This window comes from Melopsittacus undulatus, chromosome 6 (assembly GCF_012275295.1).
Source record: "Melopsittacus undulatus isolate bMelUnd1 chromosome 6, bMelUnd1.mat.Z, whole genome shotgun sequence".
In the NCBI taxonomy this organism is placed as follows: Eukaryota; Metazoa; Chordata; class Aves; order Psittaciformes; family Psittaculidae; genus Melopsittacus; species Melopsittacus undulatus.
In genome coordinates, this window is record NC_047532.1 from 70011122 (window position 1) to 70028405 (window position 17284).

Genomic DNA, 17284 nt, shown 5'->3' on the forward strand with positions numbered 1-17284 from the left:
ATAACTAGAACACCCAATAAAACAGTATTTACTCTTAGATGAAACTCCACTACTATTTTAGAACGGCACATACTTTGGTGACCAATGATTAACTAGATTAGACAGTTCATCTTGGATTTAATCTCTTGGGTAGATAAAGCTCACACTTTCACTTGCCTTACTTAGCTAGACATTTTAATGAGGTTCTGTTCCTGTTTATAGAGTTCCCTCTGGCCACACATGCTCCTCATGAGCCTGACTGGTCAGTGCTATCCATGCTACCATCTGCAGTATCACAGTCTGTACTTAACAATGTAGTATTAACCATGACTCATTTTGTCTGAGAGTGACTGAAAATGTCAAAAGAACCCAGCAGAGTGAATACAGAAGGTGGCACTGCAAATACCTATGTGGACAGCACAAGACAAACCTCCTGTTACTGTAAAGGTAAGGAGCAATTTATAAACGTGCTAATCCATTCTAACCCAGGAAATGCTCTTATCACTACTTCAGGTATTGCAAAAGTATGAACATAGAATCACAGAATAGTTAAGGTTGGAAAGGACCTCAAGATCATCTAGTTCCAACCCCCCTGCCATGGGCAGGGACACCTCACACTAAACCATATCACCCAAGGCTTCATCCAGCCTGGTCTTGAACACTGCTGGGGATGGAGCATTCACTACCTCCTGGGCAACCTATTCCAGTACCTCACCACCCTCACAGTAAAAAATTTCTTCCTTATATCCAGTCTAAACCTCTTCTGTTTACATTTCAACCCATTACCCCTTGTCCTGTCACTACAGTCCCTAATGAAGAGTCCCTCCCCAGCATCCCTGTAGGCCCCCTTCAGATACTGGAAGGCTGCTATGAGGTCTCCATGCAGCCTTCTCTTCTCCAGGCTGAACAGCCCCAACTTTCTCAGCCTGTCTTCATACAGGAGGTGCTCCAGTCCCCTGATCATCCTCGTGGCCTCCTCTGGACTTGTTCTAACAGTTCCATGCCCTTTTTATGTTGAGGGCACCAGAACTGCACACAATACTCCAAGCGAGGTCTGGTTAATTAACTGAAGCCACTCAAGCAGCCACTTCTCACCTGTCATCTGTACTATACCTCAGAGGGCAACCCAGAGGTTGTGAAGTTCTATAGAGGATTCAGTGAATAAAGATACTCCAGCAAACTACACAGCTAGCAATGAAGGCTTTTTACCTCCTCAGTGTAGGTTAAATGTAACCCTGGAGATCATGTACAGCAATTTGTCCAGTTCAACTACCTGCATCAAAATTACTCAACCCACTGTGATTAAAATGAAGCTTTTTGAAAAAAAGACAGCCACAGCCCCACCTAAAAAGGAGGTCTGACATGTAGGAATTAAGACGAGACTAGACACGACTTGTACTTTATTCCATACTCAAGGTAGGCCGTTCCTCCTGTTTTTCTGACCAAATGGTACTTGTGAAGAACTTTAGATACAAGAGAAAAAGCCCAATGCCTAACTGAAAAAAACATGAGCTGCCAGTACACCATGTTACGAGATTTCTTGAGAGGTAGAGGGTGGGAAAACAGCACTCTCTCAAAAAAAAAAAAAACAAAAAAAAAAAGAAAATCAACAACCAAAAAAAAACAAATCCAAATTGATCAACCAACTAAAAACTTGAGGCTGCTATACTTAAATCCACTAAAGAAAATTATATAAATCACTATTGATAGATCCATAAGCATGAGCTTCCAGATGACAGACTTTTAGGGTAGCCCTAAATTCCTTAAAGATAATTACTCCATTATTCATAGAATAGTTAGGGTTGGAAAGGACCTCAAGATCACCCAGTTCCAACCCCCCTGCCATGGGCAGGGACACCTCACACTAAACCATGTCACCCAAGGCTTCATCCAACCTGGCCTTGAACACTGCCAGGGATGGAGCATTCACCACTTCCTTGGGCAACCTGTTCCAGTGCCTCACCACCTCCACTATTACAGTAACACCTACATCAGGAAAACTGTGGTATTTATGGGAAGAGCAATAACTGTACTACAGCTTTCCTACTCCAAATACAAAGATTTTGTATTTCAGTCTTTAACTGTGAGAAACCTTTTCTGAATTTCAAACTCAAAGCATATTACATATGCCATAGTATTTTCAGGCTCAAGAGCTGTCTGCAAGTACCTTTTTGGAACAACCTTCCCTTGGAAAATTATTTCCCTCAAGTCTTTTCTTTGGGGCTTTTTAATTTGTTTGGAAGTTTAAGAGTCAATGAGATTGTGCCCTAACTAGCATGTAGAGTCTTACAGTTTGAAATCCTGAGCTGTTAAACCACTGATGAGTAATTTTTTCCACCTCCAAATACCATCCATTGTCTTGTCTCCTCTTTCCCTGACAGCTAGTCTAGCTTCTTCCAGGGTTCTGCAGGAAACTTCAATAGTGCTCTTTAGATGTACTATTTCGGTGGAAGATAATTGTTCCCAATATAAGTATATAGGCTGTCCAAGAACTCTGAAGGAATTTCCTGTGTCTCCTTGAACAAGAGTTGAATAATTTCAATGACAGCCAAGATTGCAAGGGTTTTAAAATTATTTTTATTGTAAGCAATGAGTTCAAATTGAGTGAATCACCAACAGAAATGGATATTGGCCTATAGCAGATACCATGTGAATTTTCTTCCTCTTGATACCTTGCAGAAACTTGTGTCAGGAAACATTTAAGTTGCTTTACTTCTGTCTCCAGCTAGGAACATGCCAGAACTCCTGCAGCTTTGCTCACAGTACATGTCTATGTGATTCCTACATAACTGTTACATAGTATGATTTGGAGCCTGAGGACAATGGTGGCAGAAACAAAATTACTATCTTGGTTAACAGAAAAGATACAAATTGGACCTTTTTAAAGGTATCTTTCAAGAAGGACTGACTCGACTCCTTGAGGTGAAATGGTGTTCTTGGGCAGCACTGAAAGATTAATGCCACTGAAAGGCTTTCTTGCACAAAGTATTTTCTGGTTCAAAATCTCAAAAGCTTCAGTGCCAGAGGCACACACCAAAGTAAGAGATACAGGAAGAATAAATAGGAGTGAACAAGCAAAACACTGTGAGAGACTCTCAACAGCTTGTGGAGAAATAAGGACAAGGACTGTTTTTAAAACAAGAGCTCCAAAGTAGCAACATTAATATATGTCATAAGTTCGCAGAGATTTTCCACGAGATTTGAACTACTGTGGAAAAAAAAAGAACAGACTTACAATTACCCTACACCATGCTCTAATGCCTGTAATTTTAGGTAAGAACTGATGCATTTGGCTAGACTCCACTCTCAGGCAGAGGAAGACCTTAAGTGGAACATCTGCATGCATTCATAAGCACAATAAAAACACTTCAGGAACACAGAGGGTCAGTCATCCCAGCAAGATTAATTAGCATTGAAAGTCATCTCAGTCAAAATGGCATAATAAATTGTATGTATTCATCCCACTTACATACTTGAAAACCACCTTCAAATCAATAACCAAACGAGAATGGAAAGGTAAAAGCTTGCATGCTTTCCCAGCCTTAGTTCTCACTCATTACCATAGTTTGAGCAACATAATTGCATCTCATACCAAATACACTAAACAACTGCAGACAGTCACATGGAAACAGAGGAAATGCTCTTCTGGCCTTGATCTTGAGAGAAGTACGTTAAGCCAGTTTGTTCTTTATTTTCTGCTCCATCTTTCTAGAACTTCTAAGGAATAGTGTCTATTTTGACCCTGCAAATAAACACGTTTTAATCTTCAATGGACACCAGTTATGCTTGATTTTAAGGCAACTGGCTCACGAAGAAAAACATTGTTTTTGCGTCTTCTACATGGAGCAAGCCTCCCCAAGTCACTCTGACAAAGACAGAACTCTGAGATCCTGATGCAGTGTATGAAAAAGGCAATATAATTCCATTGAACTCTAAGGACAAATGGAGGCATTAATATGCCAGGTGAGATGGGCAGAAAATTTCTGCTTATTCATTAGTTACAGTAGCTCTATTATCCTGCAGTAAGACAACGGAAACAGCCTGAAGTTTAGTGCTCCCAGAAACACACAGCACAATATGTATGGACAAACACTTGAAGAAATAATGGGTTTATGCTTTTGAAAAACACTCTTAAGAAGGTCTGTAGAACACTAATGAGAGAAATTTCTTTTGAAACGTCAGCATTTAAACCCACAAATCCTGTTCCAGCAGAGAGCTGACTACATTCAGAGAATATTTTTTTCCAGATTTCTCTTCACACAAACCATATAATGTATAGCACTGGTATTTAAAGAATGAACAACGAAATCATCCATTATCAAAACAATCAAATTCAAGAACTAAGAGGAAAACATATGAAAATTTAAGTCTAAATTTGCAACTAATATGAACTTACCAATATTCCTAAATGAAGCAAGAGGGATACCACAGTTTGTGTCTGCACTGTAGATGTATTTGGAGACTCCTAACTCTACTAACACTAATAGGAGACATTCCTAATGGTCAGGACTCAATTTTCCTGAAGATCTTACAAACAAGAGTTTCCACATGTCTTTGACATGGTTGTTTTGGAAAACTAAGTTTTCTCATTTGTATAACAAATAACTAGCAAGGATTTAATAATGTCATGCAGTTTTAGAGAAAATTGAAAATTAACATCTACAATGAATGCATTCTCCCTGTACAATTAGACAATAATTAAACATTTGGTAGTAGCAAAACGTTTGGAGAAAGTGTTGAAAAACAAACGAAAATCCCAAAAGCAACTCGTCTCACTGTCCAGCTTCACCACTGATAACACTAAGAGCTTTCTCTTTTATGCCAAGAGGCAGAACAATTAAAATATCTTCGTTAGGACATTTTCTAGGAAGGTGGGACATGGAAAGATGCAGTATTCTCAGACTTCATTATAAGAAAAAAAGAACACCCGGAATTTATAACAGCACCTATACTGAAGGAGGAGGTCAGCACAAGCAACTTGCATTCCTAGCAACGATGCTTGCAACCAGATTGTTTCCGTAGTGAAGAAACTTAAACCTGAATTTAAGAATAAGTGCGAGTTTAGGCTAAAAATGCTTTAGCTCCAAGTAAGTAAACTCCCAGTTTTCACCAACAAAAATAGTTCTGAATGACTACATACAAGACTAAAAGCACAGTTCTAAAACCAACACAGAACAATGTATTTTTTGCATAAGCTCTAGCATATGGGAGGGAAACCATCTTTCTACGAACATTAACTATAACAATTACGCATGTTTCTTACCTGGTTTTTTTATATGGGAAGTTGGTGAAAGTGTTTATCAAGCTCCCTCCCAGCTAGCATCAAAAGCACGAGGTGTCTAGGTCCAGTCTCCCACATGCACTTAATTCTTGTCTCATCCTCTTCTACTGGAAACCTTTCACCATTACAGTCCGGACACCTCTATAACTATAAAATATAAAAGAAATACCTGGGCCCCCCAACAGTGTCCTCTTCAAACAGATACCAGATTGATGCTCACAGTTATGCCATGCCTATGTAGATAAACGTTGGTTACACATTAAACTGTCATCCAGATACAAATTGTCATTTTAAACACTTTTAGTCTGAAATAAGGTCTTACAGAGTTTTAAAATAAAACAAGCTTCTACACTAGATAAAACAACTCTTTCAATTCATTATCAGTATGGTATCATACATACTATGTACAAGCCCAGTACATACATAGCCTGTATGGGCTGATACGGCCACTAAGAAGGAAGGGCCAGCCTCTCCAGTAGAGAGAACAAAATGTTTGATGTAGTCAACAGGAGCTCTATGTGCTTAAGAGGCTTGGTTAGGACACCGATCTTTTGATTATCTCCAAGATGGATATATCCACAGCATCTCTGGGCAATCTCTTGCAGTGCTCACCCACCCTCACAGTTTAAAAAGTAGTGTTTCCTTCAATTCAAAAGTCTGTACTAACAATTCATCAACACTATTATTCTTCCTAATAAAAACAGTTTCCCAGGAAAGACAAAGGGAGTTTCAACAGGAAAAAGAATATTTGAAAGCTCTTCTATTAAATCTAGTGCAACAGTTGGGTGACAAACAATTACATCACTTTAAGTGTTTCATTTGAATATGCAACAAGAATGTTTGGAACAAAGATTTGGCACAGTGTTAAATCCCAAGCCAACCATTTTGGAAAAGAGCCCATGGTAACAGGCCTGAATTTAAAATGCTGTATGTCTACCAACTGTTAAAAGTACATTTGTGTTGGCCAGACTTAGGGAAGAATTTATTCACAACATTCCATTCTGCACAACATTGCAATTCGAGTTCTACAAGTCTCACATAATACAGATCTGTGTACAGTAGGTTTTTTTAATGCTTTGCCTCTATCAAAAAGTGATAAAACAGAATTTAAATTATAAGCTCTGTATCTCTGACCACAAGAAGCATCAGAAATTGCTCTATCTGAAGCCACTTGCAGATATAGCAATTTTTAGCTTGGACGCTGAAAAAGCAGGATGTCTTTCAGCACTAGTTAAATCCCAGTTTAAAGACAGCTTTTCCAATTTCCTTACACTAGCTCATCTCCCAGTAATCTGTATTTCCTTAATGGAGTTAGGTTTCTATCTTCACTAATCAAGATGTTCAACGAAATCAGCCACAAGGTCTTGCTTGCCTATTCATGAAGTGACACAGCACTTTGATGACTATAGCACTTTCCTGACTATCATCATGACAATTTAACAAACAAACTAAAACTGTTTACCAAAGTCTAGGTTTAAAGGGAATATTCACAGTAGTAGTATATGCAATTTTAATTTGTATCAGTTTCATCTAGTTAATACATTTAGGAACACATTAAGAAACAACGTCTTGTCCTTATAAACTACTCAAAATTCTCGGGATTAGTCTTTTTACCATTTAACTGAAAGCTAAGAAAAATCTATACCAAAAACATTTTTATGTCAAACCTAATACAAGAAGTGGAAACCAAGCACTTTATCAGTTTGAGTAGAATTAGAGGCAGGGAAATCCAATCTCCTCATTCTCTATTATTTATCAGAGGAAATGCATAGGTATGCCCAAATCCCAAAGAACTAAAAGAGTTCGCTTATGCATGGCACCTTAAGAAGGTCTTTTTGACAAGAGTATTTGACCAGTATACAATGACTACAGTACTTAGGACATTTCCTTTGATACCAAGATATATCTAGTCTAAGCACAGAAGACTTTTATATTAGAAAAGAATGAACCTGCTTCAGGGAACACACCTGTATTGTGGGATCCCAACCAAGTTAATTTTCTGTATAGACCTGAAGTCGCACCTGAAGAGAGAAAGTTGTCAGTTTTAAGAACCTATTCAGGTCACATTTTGTAGATATAGAAAAAGAGCTAGTTTTTTTTTTATCATTTAGACTAATCCAATACTGTTGCATTAATCCTCAAAAATCTGTTACAATTTCACCTATTTCGCAATATTACAGTACTGCTACCCTTCTCTTTCCTGTCTTGGATCCACACTGTCCCATCATCAGATCACATACAACAAAACAACTTGGATAAATGTTCTTTGCATCACAGATGACATGCTTCCATCATTCTCCTTTACACTCTTAGCTGTTTCATTTTTTGTTCTGATAACCATCAATTTTTCTTCATTTTCCAAATATTTCCATAACTCTGAGCATCTAGTCTGCTGTCAAAGTACCACACATACTACCTGAGTTGCAATAAGCTCTTTTTGGGTCACACATGCATCTGCCAGTATCTCCAATGCCTTATGTTCAACTTCTCAAACAGGGGTTAGAGTAGTACGAGTCCACTACAGAGTGGACCACAAAATACTGCTGGAAGCTATGACCTCAAAATTCCTTAACACACCTACAAGAACACTAGGAAGACTAGAAGTTTATTAATCAACTTCTGCACAGCAAATACTGCAGATATCAAACGTGATACTGGACACTACATTAAATTTCACTTTCCTAAACATTTAGGAAGCCACATAATTGACAAGTGCTTCATGATTCATGTAACAGGTCTTTAAAAACATAATGCTCCAAGTATCATTTTATTTTTTAGTATTCTGAAATTACAGCTCAAAGGAAGCACACAAAGCAGCAACAACAAAAAAAAATTAGTTCAGAATCACACAGAAACAATTACTTCCTTGGAGTCAGTATTAGACACTCACCTTAATGAATTTATTACTCAGAATTATTCCAAATCTGAGAGGGTCAGCACCATATATTCCTATTAAAAAAAAACAAAAAAAGTATTTTATAAGCAAGATAAAAAATTACTTACAAAATATAAATAAAATCAATTTAATATTGCAATACAAGCCCAATGATGTAAAAAAACATTCCACAAAGCAAGCACCTGGAAGCTCATTTTCAGTGTAAATGATTCTGTGAAATACAAAATGAAAAGAAATGCAAGAAATTAAGGGACCTGGACAGGGTGGAGAGGCAGAACCCTGTGAACCTCATAGAGTTCAACAAGGCCTAGTGCAAGGTCCTGCACATGGGTCGGGCCAATTCCAAGCACAAACACAGGCTCTGGGACACTGGATGGAGAAGCCCTGATAAGAAGGACTTGGTGGTGTTGGGTGAAAAGAAGCTCCCCATGACCCAGCAGTGTGCACTTGAGCCCAGAAACCACCCATGTGCTGGGCTGCATCCCCAGACTGTGAGCAGCAGCAGGTCAAGGGAGGGGATTCTCCCCCTCTACTGCACACTGGTGAGATCCCCTCCTGCAGTCCTGATCCAGCTCTGGGGCAACAACGCAAGAGGGATGTGGAGATGTTGGAGCAAGTCCAAAGGAGGCCACGGAAGTGCTGTGAGGGCTGGAGCAGCTCTGCTCTGGAGCCAGGCTGAGAGAGCTGGGCTGGGTCAGCCTGGAGAAGAGAAGACTCCTGAAGGGGAGACCTTAGAGCAGCTCCAGTGCCTAAAGGGCTATAAAAAACCTGGAGAGGGGCTTTTGACAAGAGCCTGCAGGGACAGGACAAGGGGAATGGCTTTAACCTGACAGAGATGAGATTGAGATGAGCTCTTAGGCAGAAGCTCTTCCCTGTGAGGGTGCTGAGGCGCTGGCACAGGGTGCCCAGAGAAGCTGTGGCTGCCCCATCCCTGGTAGTGTTCAAGGCCAAGTTGGATGGGGCTTGGAGCAACCTGCTTTTAGTGGAAAGTGTCCCTGTCCATGGCAGTGGTTGGAACTGGATGAGCTTGAAGGTCCCTTTCAACCCAAAACAGTCTATGATTCCATAAAATGTTACTGATTAAAATGTTAACTATTATTGCAAACATAACTTCTAAATTGGTTCCTTAAGAAATACACAGAAGAGCTATTCACCAAATTCTGTTTACTTAATAAACATAGGAACCCCCCAAAATTCCATCTCCATGATCTTCATTTATTGTTAGAACATTGTTTAGATAATACAGATATCAACACAGAGCATTTCAAAATCAACCACTCACTTATCTTAGATCATCTTAGGTGAAGAATGAGTATTGTCTAGTATAAGATTTAGAATTACGTATTTGAATCAGAATTTCTTCTTCCAAGGATTATAATCTTAAAACACCCACCACAGAAAGAAGCTTCCTTAGCTATGTCCCAGAGATCCAAACAGGAAAAACACCAACCCCTCAGTCCTCAAGTGATGGTTCCTACATGAATCCACACTTATGTCACTAGTCACTTCTCTTTCTGAAGCACCCATGGCACCACTCCTACTTAATTTCCTTCTAGTTTTAGACTAGTTGTGTTGGTTTTAAAGCTGCTTATTCTCCCCATGAAGCCACTAATTGCAAAAAGTTTGTCTGAGATCAGAGGTCAAAGTCAACTCAGTTTTACTATGAACAGCATGGTACCACCACATTGCTGAGCTTATCAAATTCACCTCGTGGAGGGTCACTCACCTGTGCTCTGCTGACTAACCTGAGCCAGCTCCTGACTCATCATTTTCTTTCCTGCAGCTATAAGCATCCAAGTACCAAAGTAATCTCTCCTCCTCTTCCCACCCCCAAAGCAGTCAGAGCCAATCCTCCAACAGAAATTGCTCTCTTTTCTGCCAGAGCAGAAACAAAGCTTATTTTAACCCTTTCAGGTAATTACTCTTTCTTCCATTAAGCCCACCACCTGTGCTCAGGTCTCCACAGTGGATGTGGACTGACCATCCCCAACAGCTGCCAGAAACTGTCTTTCTCAAGTTGATTTTTTCACCTTGAATAATAAAACATGACCCAGAGCTAAGCTTAACTGCCAGCAGGTTTGGTATTTGTCATTAAGAAAAACAGTGAGCACATACATACGTCTCTGACAGACAAAATGATTGCTGCCTGTGCCAAGACATCTTGTGAAGAAGCTAAAAACAGTGTCCTTGAGCTGCTCCACAGCCAGTCTCTAGACATCCTTCCTTCCAATCTTACAACAGGCACCTTCTTAAAAGGTGAGCTAAACTTCTTTGTATTAAGTGTGCATCTTTAGATGACATTTGATTTTCTCTGTAAAGACAAAATGCTATTATTTTCCTGAATGGAACTGGAGAAATTATTAAGCAGGAGATCTGTAATCAGAACTCTAATATTTGCATGTCAACTCTCTCTGAAGTATCTACAACACAATATTTCTACTTTAGTATCTGCTCACATCTCCATTAAGCAGTATGTTTGCATGCCTACTGCTCTCCTCCCTTAAAAAAGGGCAGACTCTCACCATGAGGTATTTCATTTACAGAAGTTCCAGGGTAATGCTGCTCTTTAGACTTTGCTGCAGCTCATAACCAGCTAAAAATTTCAATCAGAACAAAGTCCCATTCTGGAAGACTTTATGCCAGATAAATTCTATTGCTAATATAGCCCCTACTGCATAAGTAATATACTCCACAGAACGCAACAACCTCAGAAACATCATATACTTGCCCTGTGAGTTGGCTATATCACTACCGAAATCAAGAGTCACAGAGGAAACCTTGAGAGATGCAAAGAGATCAGTGAAGTGCTTTATATACTGAAGATCTTTGTACAATTAAAGAAACTAAGCAGCAGAAACACAAAGTACGTGTAGTAAGGTCAAACACAAAAGCCATACTAAGATACAAAAGCCGTAAGGAATAAGGAGGACAGGAACTCAAACTAACAAAAAAAGTACTGGACATCCTCACCACTTCATCTTGTCCCTTTAAACTTAAATTACAAAAAATTACAGGTGTTATTTCACAGTGAAGTGCCTCTGGCTGAGGACTGGATGTCTGAAAGGCAGTACAGCTTTGGTTAGACTTCTGAAAGCCGTCTACACAAGGAGGTATCTATTTTGTTCATGAGAAAAATGACAGCATTAAGAATTACCATGGTACACTCAAAACCAGCTGGAAGCAAACCCCCAAAGTCTTTCCCTGCCAGTTTGATGTACTAATGAGCTCTCTTTCCTGCTGTCACATCTTTCCAGGATAAACATAGGTACCTCTTGCACTGAACTTCTGCAGCCTTGCTCAGACCATTTGCAGAATAACGTCAAGACTCTTACCCCAGTAACCATGCTGTGTGTTTTAGTCCACTCATCATGTTAACGGCATGTAGATTCTGGACTCCCTCAGTATCCCTAGTAACTCTGGCTTTGTACTGGGAGAAAATGAAGGAAAAAGGAGTCATACTCCGTAATTATACCATCTTAAAGAATATTAATTTACCTTTGCTTCTTTTTGTGTTCTAAAAGCAAAGTTACTGAAACTCAGCTACCAAAAGAGACACCAGAAAGCTCCTCTAGAACTACCACACACTACTTCAGCAGCACCTGAAAACATCTGTACAAAAGCTTTTTCTGTCCTTACAACAGCTTCACACACACAAAAATTCTCATAACTTCACTTGCATTTGTGGATAAGCAGGGAAAATATGCTCTTCAGAACCTCAGCCTTAAGGAACTTGCACTAAACAGTACATTGCTGCTGCTGTCCCTCAAGAACTCTGAGAGAGAGGACCAAGTAAGAGAACTCTGTGCTGGACTGATACAAGCCCAGTGCAGGCATTTAGACATAAAGACGCTATCTGCACTTAAATGATAACCTTAGAAATACCAACCAAAAGCACTGAAGCCTGATCTGCCCATGTTCCAGCACTGCTGGCAGGCAGAGTACCAGCATGCTGCACAAGCATGCCTGGCAATATACTAAGCCACTTAGTGAAGTACCAGATCACTGCGTATGCTCAGGCATGTGGATACCCATGTGTTCGGGTGCTTTCCTACTACATACGGCTGCTGGCTCACTGTCAGCAAAATGCTCTAAATAGTGGCTTCAGAGCCTTTCCACAGCCTTTGCAGACATACCCAAACCATATGACCCTTCTTCATGTTGGTCTTCTCTGCCTGGGGCCACAAGAAATCACAGCAACAGGTCACATAACATTAGCCTGTGAAGTGTGCTTTTGGCTGCTGCATTCTTCTTTTTCCATGCCTTCAATTCATTCAGTGAAGTATGTTTCATCTCACCTGCAGCTAGTAAGAAAACAACCCCTAAACAACCCCTCCACCAGAAAGTGGAGTCGTTCTTTACTAAGCAACAACTAGAAAGTGAAATATTTGGCTTACTATCAACAACACATGCAGTGCTAGCAGCCTGGCCCCTGCTACAGCAGAGATAAAGGCAGTGGTTAAAGCAGAAGAGAGGACAGACACCTTGCACACAAAACATCAATGGCTTAACTTTCAAGACAACTATTGTCTGCATCCAGCCTCATCCCAGAAGTACACATCAAAGCCCTTCAGTATAATAAAACTACACCACAAAGAATACTACAGGTATTAATTCATTTGCTGTTCAGTGCTTGCCAAGCCAGGTTACCATCATACATACTGAAACACTTTAAGACTTGGACAATAGGCATACAAGTGGATGTGGAAAGTACAAATGCAGATAGACAACCCAGTTAATCTCTGTAATCCACCATCCTCATAGAGGAATTCTAGGCCATGGTACCAGAACTGGACACACAAATTGCTTTTCAAAAACACCTGATTATCTACTAATTATGATGTGGTAACGTTATGAGCACGGAACCGTGTCTACCGGACATTCCTGCAACGTATTTCACAACACCTTGCTAAGAACATGATGTTCCCTTTTAACATAGGCCAACCATAGCAACCCTATACATAAAACACTACAGCTGATCTAGACAAGTGATAATTTACTTGTTCTACCGGCTACTGGTAATCTACCTGCTTTTAAACCACACCAAATATATCTCATACCACAGTAAATCATAGGATGTGCTTATACTTTAAGGGGTTGAAAAAGTTTTCCTGCAGTAAAGCACGTTTTTAATACTCATAAAGATGTTGGAGAAATGAGGGTGTGGCAGGAACCCAGGAAAAAAGAAAACTGGTTTATCAGTCTGTATCTAAAATAAACACTTTCCGGTCATAACAAAGTCTGAGGTAAAAGAAAAATCCAGAACTCTATTTCCAATCACTTTCCCAACCTCACTCTATTCTCACACTATGGCTAAACTCTATCATAAAAGTAAAAAACTAAGTTACTCAAAAATGTGATTCTTCACAGAGGAAATATATTACTATAAAAATGCATTATCCTAGGACAGGCTCAAAGAAATTTCTTTGATAAACTGAGTTGTTACATATTTCAATCTCCTGACTGGGAAGAAAAACAACAAACAAAACCCAAAGAGAAGAGAGATATTACACCATCAGTTGCCACAATATGCTGTCTCTTTAATGCCCCTCTGGAAACCCCAAAGGAGTAAGAGTAAGCTGTAAAAAGGAGGATTAGGTTTTCACAAATAGCATTCATGTGTCAAAATGAACAGAGGAAGCCTACAACAAGTCCTACCAAGTGGCAAATAAAAAGCCCAACAAAACCACACAGTCTTGGGCTCACAAATTAAATCAGAAAATTCACTGAATCTGAAGGAAGTGCCAAAGAGCCAAAATCCTGCCTTCCATTCCCCTACCTTCTGGACTAGATCAAGCGAAATTATACTTCTTCACAACGCAGGACAGATCGTGCTCCTTCACTGCACAGTGTTGGACATTATACCAACTACCCAACTAAAGCATTCTCCCCTGTACCTTGAAATGAACACTTGAAACAGCCAAAACCCCACCAAAATGGAATCATATTACCTTTTTCTCCTGCTCTAGGCCACAGGCCCTGGCTTTCCCGTTACGTCCTCCTAGCAAGGTAACCAACCTCCACAGTCCAGAACAAGGACTCCACACCTCGGGACAGTGTCCTAATCACAAAGCTAATGGCAAGCACAGAGTCCAGTTCTCCAGTGAAACTTCCTCACTTTGCAGAAGTAATTCAAGTTTCAGTAAGAAAGGGCAAAACCAAATATCACAAGAGCACACAAACACACACAACCGTAAGCAAGAAGGAACTTGATGTTAAAGCACAGCAGGGACACCCTCACTGACATGAAGCAAACTCTAGGCCCTGCTCTGATTTTGCATTTAAAATCCACTGTGTAAAGTGCATAAACACTGCACAAGGCTGAGACAATCAAGGACACATACAGATACTGAGACACCTTAGAAGGTGGGAAAAAATTGAGTTTCATCAAATGCTATGCCTTCAAACAATCTAATATGCAACGGGATGCATTTGTGGAATGGGGCCACATCACTGAGGCCTTCGCTTCAGCCTGACATCCTTAAGTTTTAGCAACAACCTTATATTATCAAAACTAACTTCTTGCATTCAAGTAGACCATCACTGTGATTCATTCAAGTTTTACCTTGACAAAAGCAAAAGCCAGTTCCAAAAGACAGCTGCTGTTTTGACAAATGATAACTAACATTAACTGCCACCTGTAAACAAACTGTGCTTAAAACAACACTGACAACTTCAAACACTTTCTCACTAAACTAAATCAATTCTCTACTTTTGACTTGACCAGACAATCATACCGCTGGGATCATTACAAAACCTCCATCTTTTCCCCTTTACCTGTAAATACATCTGTGGCAGCTATTCAATCCCAGATATACAAGATTATAAAACTCACGGTCTTACATTTGTACATAAAAAAAACCAAAACAAAACAAAGAAAACTCACAGTGTAGAAACATAAAAATGCTTATTGAAAATCCTTCATATGCACTGCCTCAGCCAAGCTGCTGTTTCACCAGAATACAATTTCCAAGTACCAGACAACTCATACTGACCTCTCTGGGGACTTTCTGAGCTCCTGCGTTACACAAGAGAAACGCCATACCCTATCCCAACCTATTACAGAAAGTTGGCTTTAAAGTGTCAGCCTGGCTGTTACCACGCCGCTCACCTATTTGCATGAAACTGTACTTACATAAACTGTTTTGTAATCACGCAAGTAATAACATGCAATTAATGTCAACAGCAGCACAACCACACCGTCTCAAGGAACAGAGTGTCCTTAAACCTACATCCAACGCAAAAACCCACAGCACCTGTTGCCTATTCTACCTGTAGCTCACGCACCCCAGTATCTCACCGATATGCGGTTACTGACAGCCAGAGAGTTCCTCACATGAGCAAAGCCCCTCAGCCCGCTACGTACAGTGCAGTCCCTACGAGCGAGGCCACAGGCCGTGCTCACCGGGCCGGAACACGTGTGTTCCCAAAGGTGCTCCCCGCGTCTACTCCCGCTCCCTCCGAATCCCGGCGCTGACCTTTCGCACATTTGCGGCCACTGGAGCGGAGCCCCGGGCAGCGCCGAGGGACCGGGCCCGCCGCCACCGGCCGCCCCACACACCAGCCGGAAGGTCGCAGCCTCCCTGCCGCACTCCGGCTCCACACCGGCCTGGCCGCCGCCGCGTAGGCACTGCCGCCCCCCTCACTCCCTGATGCGGGGGTACCGCCGCCCCTCAGCGCCCCGGCGCGGCCCCACACAGGCAGTGAAAGGGCAGACGTTGCAGAACCGCCCCTCGCAGCCCCCCCGCTGCCCCGTGAGCTGAGTGGGGATAGCTGTGCTTCCAGACACCCCAGCCCGGTCCGAGGACAGAGCACACAGCCGGTGCCCTGCTCGGTCTGAGGTGTGTGTGGGTGCCGAAGCCTCCCCCGCTGCCACGCTCCCCACCGAGCCTCAGCGCCCCCACCACAGCGATCCCGGGGGGAAGGATGACACCGCGCTGCCGGACCCCCCGTGCCCCGCCCCGCCGGTGGCCCCGTCCCGTCTCCCCGGCAACGGGTTAGCCCCGGCTCGCGGGGGTTACGTAACCTCGGCCCAGCTGGCGGGGGAAGAAGACGGAGCCCCTCTGTGCACGCACCCCCCTCCCATCGCGGCTGCCGCCCTCTCCCGCCACCACCAGAGCGCCCACAGCCTCCCCCATACACCGGCACACCCGCGGGGACAGCGCCCGGTGTAACCGGACTCACCGCGCACACCACGTTCACTCCGCCCGACGTAGCCCGGCACCGACTTCATACAGGCAGAAACGTGACTGAGACCGCAGAGCCCGCCCCATCCGCGCGGCCATTGGCCGCCGGGGCGTGACGCGCGCGGGGGAAGCGGACGGGGGCGGGCCTCGCGCCTCCTCCATTGGCGGGGCCGGGAGCCGCTCACTTTACATAAGCCTCACGTGTGGCACCATGTTTCCACCGACAGCCACGATCGCCTCCGAGACCGCCCCGCCCCTCCTGTCCCTTCCTCTTCCGCGGACGCCCCGCTGCACCCCCGCCGCAGCACTCACCGCCGCCCCGCGCTGCCTGCCGAGGCCGCCCCGCCGCGCTCCTCCGCTGGGCCTTAGGACCGCCGGAGGCAGAGGTTACATCACGCCTCAGGGAAGCGGCTCCGCCCCGCCCAAGAGGAACCGCCCGTGACGTCAGCGCGCGCGCCCGCCGGGCCGGTGTGCGGGCCGCCGTTGGCAGCGGGGGCGCGCGCACGGACCCACTGAGGTGGGGAAGCGGAAGGGCGGGAAGCGGATGGGCCCCGCAGCGGCTCCCGGCGCTCCTCGGTGGAGGGAGGGGAGGCCGGGATCCCGCCGAGCGCGATCCAAGGAGGGCAGGAAGCGCTCTCCTACGCCTCCCTGCAGGAAAAGGCCGCTGTGGGGAGGGGCTCCCGAACGCCGCTGCAGTCGGGCCTGGCGAGAGCCCGATGTGCTGGGAGAGGGAAAGCGGCCCGGTCAGGAGGGCCTGGCGGCCCCGCTGAGAGAATGCTGAGGCTCTGGCTGCGGTGTGGAGGCACCAGCTGGAGCCTGTGGAGAGTGCTTTGCTGGCGGATCGGTACGCTTACATAAGAGACAGGCGCCCGTATCCCGTTTCCTGGTGTTGCCGCCCGGCTGAGTGCACGCCCTGAAGTTTCGAAACTGACCCTGTGTGCTGAT

General features: G+C 43.2%; 1 protein-coding gene across 4 annotated transcripts in view; it reads right to left on the reverse strand.

Annotated features, from left to right (window-relative positions):
* LOC101875339 (period circadian regulator 2) overlaps positions 1-16791 on the reverse strand; it is a 49627-nt gene extending 32836 nt beyond the window's left edge. For 2 of the 4 annotated variants that reach the window (XR_004549680.1, XM_034063726.1), the window contains exons 1-2: positions 16338-16398; positions 8151-8209 (exon numbers count right to left, since the gene is read on the reverse strand). The gene's annotated coding sequence lies outside the window, so the exon portion shown is untranslated. Of the gene's footprint in view, positions 1-8150; positions 8210-16337; positions 16399-16651 lie in introns of those variants that run through there. The other 2 variants (XM_034063725.1, XM_034063724.1) reach the window with 2 other exon arrangements.
* Between the last annotated feature and the right edge of the window lie 493 nt (positions 16792-17284).